The 14,782-nt window shown below is 42.3% G+C and overlaps 1 protein-coding gene across 5 annotated transcripts in view; it reads right to left on the bottom strand.

The window, feature by feature from the left end:
* The window catches only part of SAMD12 (sterile alpha motif domain containing 12), a 434,589-nt gene that overhangs the window by 377,423 nt on the left and 42,384 nt on the right, over positions 1-14,782 (bottom strand). The gene's annotated exons all lie outside the window — the stretch shown is intronic.

Here is a 14,782-nt window from a genome sequence, read left to right as displayed (position 1 = left end):
TAATAAAAGAAGCCAAATGTTAAATTACAACTCTCAATTTGACTGGAAGTAAAAATAAACTGGTGTATTAAAGTTTATGGTTCATGGGACTATCTGATTAATAAATTTTGTTCAGAAAGTTATAAAATATTAAGCATAAATTCCTACTCAGTCTACAAATATAGAAATTGATACTCAGTAATCAAGTATAAAAGATGATTTAGAAAAGTAATGTTAAGTAATGTAGGTATGCAGCATTTCTAAAAAGAAATACCTTCCTTAAAAATTACAAGACAGATGAGAAAGGGCTTGACTGCCATCTAATATAATATACATTAGATTTTTCCTCCTTGATTTTTATGTCAAAGGCTTACAAGTTGCCAAAGAAGGGATGCAGCCTTTCCTCTGTTATGTTACTTTTGATGTAATTACAGTAGGTCCCAGGGGAACTGTCCACCAGGCACCTGAAAATGAAGGAAGCGGCCTCAGGAGAGAAGTCAGGCCTGCAGATCAGGCCTGACAGTCATCTGCACAGACACTGCCAAGAGGGAAATGGTATGAAAACCAGAAAAGGGCTGATGACAATTTTGGAAATCACTATATTTGAGGGATAAAGTTAAAAAAGTAAAAATAAAAAAGATTGGTGTAATTGTGGTTGTTTTATAGAGGACACTGCTATATATGATTAGTCAGTAATATTCTATAGAAGGTGAAAATACCAAAAAATAAAAATAAAAAAGGATATAGCTAAGGAAGCCAGTCACTTCCAGAGAACTCAAGGGTTTAAAGAGACTAAGTTTAAAAGCGAGCAGACTTTCGTAAGTTTGGTGGTGGATTCACCAGTGCTAAATTTACTATTATTCACACATATATACTTTATATGCTATTGTATATTTATCAAATAATACACATATTTTTTAAAAGAGTGGAAATGCATGCAGGAGCCTAGGTATCATTTTAAACAGCAGCCAGAGTTGCTATTCCCTTTTAAAAATTATTTTATTATTAAAAATTTTTATTGAGGCATAAGTGATTTACAATATTACATAAGTTTCAGGTGTACAACATAATGATTCACAATTTTTAAAGATTATATTCCATTTATGGTTATTATAAAGTACTGGCTATATTCTCTGTGCTGTACAATCTATCTTTGTAGTTCATTTTATACATAGTAGTTTGTACCTCTTAATCCCCTACCTCTATTTTGCCCCTCTCCTCACTGGTAACCACTAGACTGTGGTTTCTATGAGTCTTTTTCATTTCTGTTATATATATTCACTAGCTTGTTTTATTTTTTAGATTCCACATATAAATGATAACATACAGTATTTGTCTTTCTCTGTCTGCTTATTTCACTTAGCATAATACCCTCCAAGTCCATCCATGTTGCTGCAAATTTCATTCCATTCTCATTAGCAGCCATCACCATCCAAGCCCAGAGCATAAAGCTGAAGGCAATTTCCCGCCCTGCTCTAACCAAGGGATGGCTCCAAGGAGATCCTCTCCAGGAGGAAAGTGGAGAAACCCTTAAAATGATGAAAATAACCAACCCCTATACAACTCGAACTTTCTCATATTTTTCTTCCCTGAAATAAAATCTAAAAATGATCTGTGAACAAAGAAACCTTCTTTCCCATAAACATTTGGATTAAACATTTTCTTCATTGGGTGCAAAAGATCTGACTGCTACTTGCATCTCTATAACTTATTTTTTGCAGGCTTCTGCAAGTCATCCCTCTTTTTTTTTTTTAATATTTTATTTATTTATTTATTTATTTATGGCTGTGTTGGGTCTTCGTTTCTGTGTGAGGGCTTTCTCCAGTTGCAGCAAGTGGGGGCCCCTCTTCATTGCGGTGCGCGGGCCTCTCACTATCACGGCCTCTCTTGTTGCGGAGCACAGGCTCCAGACGCGCAGGCTCAGTAATTGTGGCTCACGGGCCCAGTCGCTCCGCGGCATGTGGGATCTTCCCAGACCAGGGCTCGAACCCGTGTCCCCTGCATTGGCAGGCAGATTCTCAACCACTGCGCCACCAGGGAAGCCCCATCCCTCTTTTTTTTAAATTTAATTAATTTATTTTTTATACAGCAGGTTCTTATTAGTTATCTACTTTATACCTATTAGTGTATACATGTCAATCCCCATCTCCCAGTTCATCCCACCACCACTACCGCCACACACACCGCCCCCCACCCCTTTCCCCCCTTGGTGTCCATACGTTTGTTCTCTACATCTGTGTCTATTTCTGCCTTGCAAACCGGTTCATCTGTACCATTGTTCTAGATTCCATATATATGCGTTAATATACGATATTTGTTTTTCTCTTTCTGACTTACTTCACTCTGTATGACAGACTCTAGGTCCATCCATGTCTCTACAAATGGCCCAATTCTGTTCCTTTTTATGGCTGAGTAATAGTCCATTGTATATATGTACCACATCTTCTAATATGCACTGCTGTAAATAACTTCACTGTGCTAAACCCCAGATGTTGCTGATAAATATTAGCCAAGTAAGCCCAAGAGGGAAAAGAGTCATTCATGGAGAAGCACTTGTGTCTTAAAGTCGATGTGTAAGTGGTAAGAGACACAACCCATATTGCATTCTGGAAGGAAAAAGAGGTCAGCATCTCCAAAACTAAATAATTGCTTAAGCGGATGAAACCACATACACACACACAGAGGCACACACACAAATAACAATGGAGAAAACAACCTTCGTCTCTAAATTAAAGCCAATAATGTAGACCGGTTACAAGTACTGAGCACTTAGTGATACATTCTAGAAAAAAACATGAGCTAAAGGAAATCACAGCATCAAAATGAGATGGGATCAGAAGCTAACTGCTGTCAATTACAGACAAACACAAAATGGGGCACTATAATGTCCTCACATTGGTAACAATTGCTGGGACCCCAGGGAAAAAGCTTTAAAATCTTCAAATAGCAGTTTAATTTTAGTTCAGTAGTTCAGAATGAAAAGGGCACTGATAATCTCCATCTGTTGAGAAGAAAAGTCATGATTGATACTGAGTATTAGTTAAGCACACCCGTCTTTGTCAGGGGTTGCACTTGGCTTGAAGTTCAACAAGATGCCTGCCTGTGAGGAGCTTAGGTTCTGGGCAAACATTACTGCATGGTTCCCAGATGCCACCTGGATTAAACCGATTAGGCTAAGCTTATGCTGCAGTAACAAACATTCCTCACACCTTCGGACATAATGAAAGTTTATTTCTTGCTTATACAAAGTCAGCGCCAAGTCAGCTCCTGGGCAATTGTCCTCTACACTGTGACTTGGTGATCAAAGTTCCTTTGACTCTGTGCTCTGCCATCTGAGCATGTGGCCATCACACTCCCCAAAAGGGAAGAGGGAGTTGGAAGTTTGCACCAGGGTTTTTGCTGCCCCAGCCCGTTAGGGCAGCGTGTTTCTCTCGCAGGCCACCATCTAGAACTAGGCATTCTGGGAGATTGGGAAGTGCAGTCTTCCAGGAGCCCAGGAGGAGAGAAGTGGATGCTAGTGAACACAAGGGACAACTATGATGACAGCACTAATAAACAGCAGAGACACCCTCATATCCCTACAGAAAGTTAATAAGGCTTCAAAGCTTAAAAACTATCAGCTACTCATCCCAACAACCCTACTCCTCCCCTTTCCCAAATGGCCATGCAATGCACTGGCCTCTTTTCACCAAATGTGTAAAACAGTTAACAGTAGGCAAATATGATTGTCAGTTGCAGGGCAGGGTGGGGGTGGGGGTAAAAAAAATGAGGCTGAAAAGAAAAAAGTTAAAATGAGCTATTTCTACCCAAGTGCTTTCATGCTATGTCATTACCCTCCAAACTGAACAGCCTAGTACTTAGGCTCAAAGTTCAATGATAACATGGCGAGGATAACAATCAAAGTAGTAGCAGCAGCAGCAGAGGCAGGGAAACCAGAGATACAACCTCCTAGAGGTAAGGACCAATGAAAAAATCCTTTGGTTTCTACATATTTGGTAAACCCTCCCCCCCCACCAACACACACACACACAGGTACACACCACAGTGTGACAGATGTGACCGCTGATCTATAGCTGTAGCCGAGACCTCCCTTGGAAACCTGGATTTGAAAGTTTAATGGCTTACCTGACACCTTCTCTGGGATGTAACTCAAAAGTCATAAAATATGGTCAAAATGAAACTTCTGATTTCACCTCAAATCTTCCCCTTTTAATAAACATCCTCCCCTCCTTGCCATTTTTCTCCATCTTACTAAATAACACCAATGTCCAGGTATCTGCTCAAACCAGGGACTTCGGAGTCATCCTCGATTCCCCCCTTTGCCTCCTGGGTTACACCTAATCACATCTTACCACTTCTGTCTTCAAAATAAACTTCAAGTTTGCCCACTTCTCTCCACTTCTACTGGTATCACCCTGGCCCAAGACACCATCTCTCACCTCCATCAACTGCAGTATCCACTTCCTAGTCTCCCTGTTTCTCCTCCTGCTCTCTTCTAACAAACCCTCTGAGAAGCAGCTAGGATCTTCTCTTTGTAAGCCCCTCCCCTATCTGAAACCTTCCATGGATTTCTCTATTGAACTAAGTATAAAATTCAGGCAAATCCACAGGATCTCTCCAATATCATCTTGAGCCATTTGTACACCTGCCACATTGGTCTCTATCCATTCCTCAGCAGGAGACATTCTTCTCTACTTCAGGGTCCTTGCACAAGCTGTCCCATCTTTTGGCAAGGCTGCTCCTTTCTAACATGTAGATTGCATTTCAGAAAGCAACCTTCCTCCCTTTTTTCCTTCCCTCCCCAATCCTCTACTCCAACTTTATTTTCTACCTCAGTTTCTCAGACTGTGGTTGGTTTCCTTCCAAATATATATTAGAACTTGTATCATAGCACATATTTGAGACCCAGTTTCTACTTCTGTCTTATTCAATATAGGTATCACCAGAATAAGAGCTCTAATAGATACTTTGAATGTTGAATGATAGGTGCATTTTAAGGAGATAAAAGCCATTCTCACTAAATAAGAGAGGGTTAACTATACTTTTTATACTATGTCAGCATCCTGTACCCTGAAGGTCACAAACTAAACTCCCTATAGAAGCCTAGCAGGAAATATCATGAGTGAAGAGGGCCAGGCATAGACCGAACCAAAGTGGAGAGACTGCTCGTCTAAAAGGGGCAGCTGCTGACAACTCCAGCTGGTACCAATTTAGGCTTATCATTTCCAGATTTTTAAAAAATTTTCAAGTGAAGTGGGAAATCTGAAGCATTTAAATGAAGAACTTCAGGGGTTTTCCACTGCTGAAGAATTCATTTAAAACTTAAGTTCGTGTGGGCAAACAAAACGTGTTGGTAGACCCAATATGGCTGCAGGCAGCCAATTCGAAACCTCTGCTGGAAAAATAAAAAAAGCATTTTCTCTAATCCATCTTGCCAAACTATTTTCTGACAATAATGATGATATTAAGAACAAGGATAGTAGCAAACTTAACAGCATGCTTACTATATGCCAGGAGTCGTTTTGAGCACTTTATATATAAATTCCAATGATACTAACAACCACCCAATGAGGTAGATACTATGATTACCCCTACAGATGAAGACACTGAGACAGAAGAAGGATAAGAAATTAGCCTCAGGTTATACAGCTAGCATGTAGCAGGGTAGAATAGGGACTGCACACTAGGTCCCAGAGTTCTTTACTGTTATGTAAGGAGCAATCAAAATCGTGAAAGTGCATATCCTCTATAAAAACGTTCTGCCTCATAACAAATCCAAGCTTTGATGCCTTTCTCTCTCCTGTTTGTTTGTTACAGTTCTGGCTACCTCCAAGAAGTTACTACTATCCAGGCATGTATAGCGTTAACCCTTTTTTGTCTATTTAGTACAACAGGAGAAAAGGCTGGTATCAGATTTCTTCCCAAAACCAGATTACACAATGGGCAAGTCAGACATGAGAGCATTTAGGAGTTAAACTGCTTAATTACATAAAGAACAGGGAGGCAATGAAGTTCAGCTTTGATTGTGGCATTTGGCCAAAATTCTATTAGGATTTGGCTTCAGCCTTGGTTTTTGGCAGGCCAAGTAGCCAAATGCCATTTCAGCTCTATTTTTGGCAACCTTGACCTTGTGCACAATTAATGATCATTTGATCACATAGGTTACTTACACATCTGATCATCATAGCACTGCTAGTAACACAGATAGGGATGTTTCTTCAGGCTTACTAGTGCTATGTGAAAATTCCCTTTCCAATAAAAGTAGGCGTTTTACATGTAACTTGAAAATCTCCTGGTTTGTTTTTATATTAAAAGTTTATCAGCCAGGTGAACATTAAATGCACATTGATTACAAGAATTCATTTAAACAACAAATAATTGTGCCCCTATGAAGTGCCAAGTATGGTTAGTAGTCTTAGGGATAGATCAAAAAACAAATCAGGTCCCTGCCCTCACATAGTTTACACTCAGATGGATGACATAAAATAATAATACACGTAATAGATAAGGAGATGATACACTGTTTTAGAAAGTGATGGGTAGGTTGAGTGGGAATAACAAAAGAGCTGGGGATCAGAGGCACCGGGAAAGAGGTCATTATTTAATTATTGATACAACAGCCCAGTAAACCTCCCTGAAGTTATGTGTGAGCAAAGATTTGAAGAAGATGAAGGAGTGAGCCTTGTGCATCCTGAGAAAAAGACATCGCAGGCAGAGGGAACAGGCAGTACAAGGGCTCTGAGGTGGGAAGATATCTGGTTTAATCCAGGAGCAGCCTGAACATGGAAGAGTATAGCAGCAGATGACACGAATGACTTGCCAGGGAACAGCTCATGCTGGGCCTGGGAGGGCACCATAGGACTCTGGCTTTTAATTTGAGGAAAATGGTGAGTGATGAGAGGAGTCTGAGCAAAGGAACAACATGATCTGACGGGCACATTCACAAGATCATTCTGGCTGAACTGAAAACCATGTTTTACGATGAATATTGTGAAAACATCTTTGAAGAAAGAAAACCACAGGGATGGCAACAAAATTCAGCTTGATCTTGAGAATTTTTAAAAAGCATCTTCTTTAAATACAGCCCAGGGATTTCGCTGGTGGCGCAGTGGTTAAGAATCCGCCTGCCAATGCAGGGGACGCAGGTTCGAGCCCTGGTCTGGGAAGATCCCACATGCCGCGGAGCAACTAAGCCCATGCACCACAACTACTGAGCTTGTGTGCCACAACTACTGAAGCCTGTGCACCTAGAGCCCGAGCTCCGCAGCAAGAGAAGCCACCGCAATGAGAAGCCTGCTTACTGCAACAAAGAGTAGCCCCCGCTCGCCACAACTAGAGAAAGCCTGTGCGCAGCAATGAAGACCCAATGCAGTCAAAAATAAATAAACTTATAAAAAAAAATACAGCCCAAAGCTTTAGTTTATGGGATTGTTTCAATGAAATTGCCTCATGAGCTTCAACTAAGATGGCAAGTCCAAGAGTTGAAGTCTTTATTTCGGTCAGTTATCATCGGAGATGATGAAGGCTTAATGACTTGGGAATATCACCATTAGCACGACCCTGTAGTGGCAGAGCTGGACCAGAATGTATGTTGCTCCTTCACTGACCTCAGTTGAAAGGGTATATTTTCAGTCTCATAAATGTGCAACATAAAAACCACAGGAGCCGACGGCTCTGAGGAATTATTACGCTGCACTACATGCCAATTTTTAAAAAAAATCTGCTTGGTATAACTTTAAGTTGTAATAAATAGGTATTCTTCCTAATATTTCAGGTTTATCCTTGTATGATAGACATTCCTTCTATGATGATAATATTCCACTTCAGCCAAATAGTGACTGAACACTCAGCCATGTGGCCAAAATGCATATTTGGTATATATTCTGGACCAAATGTTTGTGGCCCCTCCCAAATTCGTATGCTGAAGCCCTAACCCTCAATGTGGTGGTATGTGGAGATAGGGCCTTTGGGAGATGCTTAGATTTAGATAAGGTCATGAGGGGGCGGCCCCATGATAGGAGGAGTGTCTTTTTTTTTTTTTTTTTAAAGCATTTTTCTTTTTTTAAATACTTTATTTATTTTTATTTATTTATTTATTTATGACTGTGTTGGGTCTCTTAGTTTTCGTGTGAGGGCTTTCTCTAGTTGCGGCAAGTGGGGGCCACTCTTCATCGCGGTGCGGGGGCTGCTCTTCATCGCGGTGCGCGGGCCTTTCACTATCGCGGCCCCTCCCGTTGCGGGGCACAGGCTCCAGACGCGCAGGCTCAGTAGTTGTGGCTCACGGGCCCAGTTGCTCCGTGGCATGTGGGATCTTCCCAGACCAGGGCTCAAACCCGTGTCCCCTGCATTGGCAGGCAGATTCTCAACCACTGCACCACCAGGGAAGCCCGGAGGAGTGTCCTTTTAAGAAGGGGAAGAGAGACTAGAGCTCACCTTCTCTCCACCATGTGAGGACACAGGCAGAAGCTTTCCATCAGCAAGTCAGGAACCAAATTGGCTGGTACCTTGATCTTGGACTCCCCAGCCTCCAGAACTGTGAGAGATACATGTCTATTATAGAAGCTACCTAATCTATGGAATTTTGTTACAGCAGCTCAAGCAGACTATTAGTAGAGATGTATGGTCACACGTGAAAGCAACATTTGAAAACTATTTCTAATTCATAAATCCCTGGCAATAATGTTTTAGGTGTTGCTTGGTACCTGGTGGTCCGATGTTCAATTTAAGTCAGGAGCTCCTGGTCATTTAAGGAGAAGCCGCTGCTTTCTATTACTTTCAAGTTTTGACTTCAAGGAAATGGGACAGAAATCAGGGGAGTCAGCTGATGCTTACACTGAGGATGGTGAAGAGCTAAGGGTGGGGGTGAAGGAACCTCGCCATCTGAAATCTTGGCCAACCCTGGAGATAGCAGAGAGATCACTGGTCCTCATCTGCAGGTTGGAGACTCTTGGCCTAAGTGAAGTTTGGAATGCCTACCACAGACTACAAACAGGTATTTGCCTAGTCTAAGGGACAACCTAGACTTTGAGGATGAAGGGTATTGGAGTAGCTATGGAAGTAACCCTTGCTCATCCTGTGGACAATGTTCCACTTGCACCCACCTTCCAGAAAAGCATTCCCTGCCACTGACAATTGTTACGGGATCCAGCAAGATGTATCCTCCTGCTTGCTTGTAGAGAGGTTAAAGATAATGAAATAGCTATGAGGCAAAAGAAAGGAAGACCCAGAGGCAAGGGACTTCTGGGTCACATCAACTAATTTCATTTATCAAATCAAAAGTGTATTCTTTATGATGGGCTGCACCCTGTAGCAGGCACTGATGCTGTAGCAGTGAACAAGATAGTCAAGATCACTGCTCTCAAGGAGTCTACATTTTACTGGAGACACAGAAAATAAACAGGATGATTTCAGACAGGAAGAAGCTCTATGGAGGACGAACAGTGATGTCAGACAGTGTGACTGGAGTGGTCAGGTTTCTCTGCAGAGGGACATCTGACTGAGACCTACGTGACAAGGAACCAGTGGTGCAATGGTCAATGGGGCAAATACAGGCAGACTGGATGGCAAGTATGAATGCGCTCAAGAGAGCATGACCTTGGTATATTCGAGAAATAGAAAGACAGGTATGTCTGGGGCTCAGACAACCAGAGGAAAGCCTGATGTGAGGTGGGATTAGGGAGGTCAAGCACGGCCCAAGTATCTTGGGTTCCTACTGTGGGAATGAGTCTGGATTTTCACTTTAAGTGCTGGAAAAACCATTAAGGATGCTAAGCTGGTGAGTGGTATCCTTTGATTCAAGACCACCGTGTGGGGAATGGATCACAGGAGGGCAGGAGTGAAGTGGAAGCCAGTTAAGAGATGATGAGGTCGACCCCGGTGATGGCAGTGGAGGTGGAACACGTGTGGACTTCAGAATATGCAGTGGGGGTAGAATGACTGAACATGACGTGCTGATGAATAATCGATCTCTAAACAACAGAACTGGCTGTGCAATTTGCATTTTTTTTTTTTTTACATAATGGAATACTCTCTTTTTCTCAAGGTAAGAGTGATGCCAGGGCAGTTTAAAATGCTGTATTACTTATTACCGTGTTTTTTTCCCTTCACAACTATTAACTTTTGGCAGTTTATATCCAAATAGAACATAAGCAGTAGCCATTTGTATATTTATAGAGAAGAAAGAAGAGAAAGCAAGGTGTTTTTAAAAAATTATTTCAAGTACCCTGTCCACCTCTCACCCTCCCCCAACATTGCTCCAGAATGCTGGGTGTGCAGTGTCTAAAGCTGAGCGGCCCAGCTCCTCCCATCGGCTGCGGCACAGCCGAGCCAATGTGGAATAGTGAAGATGTGCATCTAAACCACAGGTGCCCCTGTAAGCGTCTCAGTGAAATGCATCCACTTCCTCAAAGTCACGTGGGGACTGCAACATCCACCACGCAGAGCCATTTACTATCTGGCCCTTGACAGCAAAAGTTTGCACACCCCTGTTCTAAATGGTCACCTGAGTCCAAGTCTTCATAGTTCAACAGCAACTATGACATAGGATACCAGGGAAAGCAAAGATACACTTAAAAATCTTAATAATATGGATTTTATAAAACGTTTTAGCATCTGGTGTGTATGTAGAGAGAAAGAGGGTGACACTATATGCTCAGAGATGGTGTGTGCCTGTTGAACGACAGTGCCCCTCACCAGGAGCTAGCATCAGCCTTCTAGCTGTGTGAGCAAAGGCCCAACCCTGCTTTCTTCCACCACCTTCTGCTGTTCATCTTACTCGGCCTCAAGCTTCTCTCTCAAGTTCTACTTTATCTGCTTCTTGAGTTCTTCACTCAGCTGAGTTGACCAGGGCTTTCAGATACCTCTCGGCTTTTCCAGCATCACCCATCAAGGACTGGGAGTCTTTTCAACACAACTACAGAAGAAGCTCACTGCTGTCCTGTGTGCCACCTATGTCTGTCTCTTTCTTAGGTACAAATTATACCCTTGCCTTTACATAGATGCATACAATTCTGAAATCTCTCAATCAGTTCTGACTGTTATAATTCTAACTGCTGCCATGGTTGAAAGGTTTACTATCGATCTCCAGCATTTCAGGCTGGAAGAGAAAAGCATTTGGGCAGAGTGCTACCAGACAAGCCACCCTTAGAACTCAAATGCCCTTTCTTCCAGAGGCCTATCTTCTCTGTGTCAAAACTGTCGATGGAATTGTAACTGGGCTCTGATCCACCCACTGATAGGGGTTCCACCTCCCCTGATGCAACTTTCCATTTTGCATCTTCAGACGGCACGTACTACAGTCCTGGTACACAAGAAAAGGAATATTAACCAAATGGCTGCAGGCACTTGTTGTTTTGTATAAGATTTGTCAGCACAACAGAGTGGAAAGCAGTGGCCATGGATCAGAATTACTATGTTTTAGGCTAGGCTATGCCACTACTAGCTTCAAGATTTTGGAGAAGCCATATATTCTCATCCTCACCTATGAAATAAATCAGGTAGTCAGATGTTCCCTAAGGTTCCTTCTTGGTTGATTGTACCATGAAACGGTGGCTCAAATACATGCTCTACTGTTACACTTTTCAGAGCTCAACACTTTGGTAATAAATGCTTACCTTTTCAAATATGGGTTAACTGTAGTTTCTTTCTTTCCAAGTGCCCAGTGCATATATGGGGTGGGTTGGGGGGAGCTGGAACTCACATAGCATGAAGTCATTCTGCCTTGTCTCTCTTGTTCTGACCCCTGACAATTCTTAACTAAGGATGTGCTCATTATGTTTCCCATGCATTATGTCCTTTCCTATCATTGGTGACATTATATTGGGTTGGCAGCTTCTTTTGGAGACACTCTTGATCCCCAAGCCAAGAAATACAGAGAGCCAAGAATTAGATCATTCTATCCCCAAATTGCTACAGACCTTCTCAGAGACAGCTGAGCCATGTAATTTGATCAAGGTTAAGTACAATCCACCCTTCATCTTTAACCCAAGTCAAAATTCTTTGAACTTTCCATTTCAATCCCAGATTACTGCTTCCTGCCCACTCTTACAAACGTCCACCAGCGGCCCTCCAGTCAACTCTCATTTATCCACCTGTGACTTACCCAAAGCACCAGGCTTTCTCCTCCTCCTGCCTCCAGCACAGAATTCCAGGCCAGCTCCTTTAACTCAATGCCAAAGAAACACAAACTAAATCTAATATTAGCCTAATGAGAAAAGGCTATCTGCTGCCAAAGATTCACAGAATGCATCCCAAAGCCAAATGCAGGCAATTATTCACTGTTTTGGATGCTGGCGCTGCTTCTCCCTTATGTAATACAGCAATAAAGATCTGCTGTGTTTCTATCCAAGAAAGGAAGAATACAGGCAGCGTTTTAACCTCTTCTTTCGCCTAGTTGGCCAGATTCTCAGTATATCAGATTATATTTTCTTTTCAAATAAATAAATCATTTGTACATTTAATGTTAAAGGAGTGAAAAAAATCATGGTTTCAGGGTCATTATACTTAGATGTGAATTTCATCTTCCTCCAATTTTTAGCCAGAAACTAAGTTTGGCAAGCCATTCAAATTCTTTGTTTTCTCAGCTGCAAAACAGAGATTTTATAAATAAAAAGGGGGCAGTGACACATATAAGAGGGACACACAAAAAGCCACCAAGACTCTTGATCATTACTCTGATTCACCACTTTACAGGCTCTGGTGAATTAGCATTGCTGGCAAGAAAAAATAAAGATTAACCTTATGAAACCCTTATTTCATAGGCATGAAAACACAGGGTAAGTTTCCTCATAAGCACCTAGAAAAGCAAGTCTAGAAGTGAAGAGTTTCTAGTTTCCCAATGCTGTATTTAGGCCACTTGTGAGGACACATTCCAGAATTCCAAGGTGAACAGCCAGGATACTGTTTGCTGATGGGCTGATCTTATTCCATAGCCCGAGTTGCCATGGAAACTCAAATTCCAACCCTCAGAGCATTTAGGGATATCACTTTCAAAACAGACTCCCCTTTCCACATTTTTCTCATGATTGAAGCACATGTCCCCCCAGGCCCAAGGACAAGGGTCAGATCACACAATTCCATCTTTTCATCTTACTCACTCCTATACCCAGAAAACTTCAATGGCTTCCACAAACCAGAGCAGCCTGTCCAACAGAACTTTCTGGGATGTTCTATGTCTGTGCTTTCCAAGACAGTAATCCCTAGACACATGCAGAACGCTTGAAATTTTGCTGGTGTGACCAAGGAAACAATTTTTCATTTTATTCATTTTTAATGGATTTAATAGCCACACATGGCTACCATATTGGATGGTGCAGATAGAAAATAAATCTACGCTCCTAGCATTCAAATCCCATACGACTGGGCCCCAACCTACTGTTCCAACCTCATCTTCCGCAACACAAACCTGGACTCAAGGAGACTGTTGCCGAGAGCACCTGAAGATGTCTGTGGTCACACCCTTGCTAAGGACGCCTTCCATTCTCACTACTGCATATCTGAATGTTACCCGTATTTCACAGCATAGGTGCATTTCTTCCTCTCCTGGAGTACCTACCCTCTGGCAGCCCCATGCCTACTGCTCTGGAAGGAAGGGTTCATTAACCTCAGGCCTGTCCGGGAAGGACCCCAGGGGCTCACAGCACTGCTTCCTTGAAAACTGCTATGTGGACCACACCTGGTCTACAGGACCTGTGAGATAGCCTTGGGCCCACATGACTAGAATGGTAAAAAGAATGGTGGGAAAAAGAGGCTGTGCCTTCTCTGAGTCAAGGAAACTCATCCTCACCTTGGCTCTCATCTGTGGCAGTTGTAGGTGCCCCTGTGTGGGTGAAGGAACAGAAGCAGCTGTGTACCTTCATACCTTCTGGCCCTCCCAATGAGAGGAAATGCTATACGTACTATCTCTTGCCTGGTATCCACCTGTAAAGCTAAGTCAACATGTTTTTGCATTTTGAACTTATAACTGCAGCTGTGGTAGGGCATGCATACTCTCTGAATTCCTAAGTCCTCACCGGCATTTAGCACTCCCAATGGTAAATCGCTTTTGCAAATCCACAATTCAATTGGATCTGTTTCTTCCTTTTTGTTTTTTCCAACTAGACTCTATGCTACCTAATAATAAGGCTTAAAAGTGAGCTCGGGGGTCCAGCTCCCTAGCGGTCCAGTGGTTAAGACTCTGTACTTCCCCTGCAGGGGGGGCACGGGTTCGATCCCTGGTTGGGGAACTAAGATCCCTCATGCCATGCGGTGCAGCCAAAAAAAAAAAAAAGCAAACAAACAAAAAAAAACAAAGTGAGCTTGGTTCTCTATTGATTTCTCTTTTGTCTATAAGAGCTGACGGCAACTCATAGCACCGATAACCTCTTTCTGGAATCAGGGCCCTAGTCTTTAGAGTAACTGGGGCCAAGGGTGCCAAATCACATTTAAGATAAAGAAACAAAAAGGATGATTTTTCCAAAGATATGTAGCGATAGAGATATTTTTTAACTATGAAAGCAATGTAAATTTCAGGGTCAAGATTAAACTTGTGCTATACAATCCCCTCTCTGGCTCTAAAAACTTAAAGATATTAGAAAAAATATTTTTAAATTTATATAAGGCCAAAGAGACATCTCTAGGTGCCAGGAGCCCACAGCAATGAGGAGGATTGAAGCACAGTATGCCTGCTGGAGATCTGGAAGAGGGATTGGTTTCAAAGCCCAACTTGGCCAGACCAAAAGTGGCAGAACCCACAGGCGTGATAGCGTGCTAGAACCAGGTTCCTGCGGGAAGCCTGCAGATGGGAGAGCACATCTGGGGGGACTTG

Source organism: Balaenoptera acutorostrata, chromosome 17 (genome assembly GCF_949987535.1).
Source record: "Balaenoptera acutorostrata chromosome 17, mBalAcu1.1, whole genome shotgun sequence".
NCBI lineage: Eukaryota > Metazoa > Chordata > Mammalia > Artiodactyla > Balaenopteridae > Balaenoptera > Balaenoptera acutorostrata.
The sequence above is the reverse complement of the archived record's forward strand: the minus strand, read 5'-3'. Positions and strand labels throughout refer to the sequence as shown.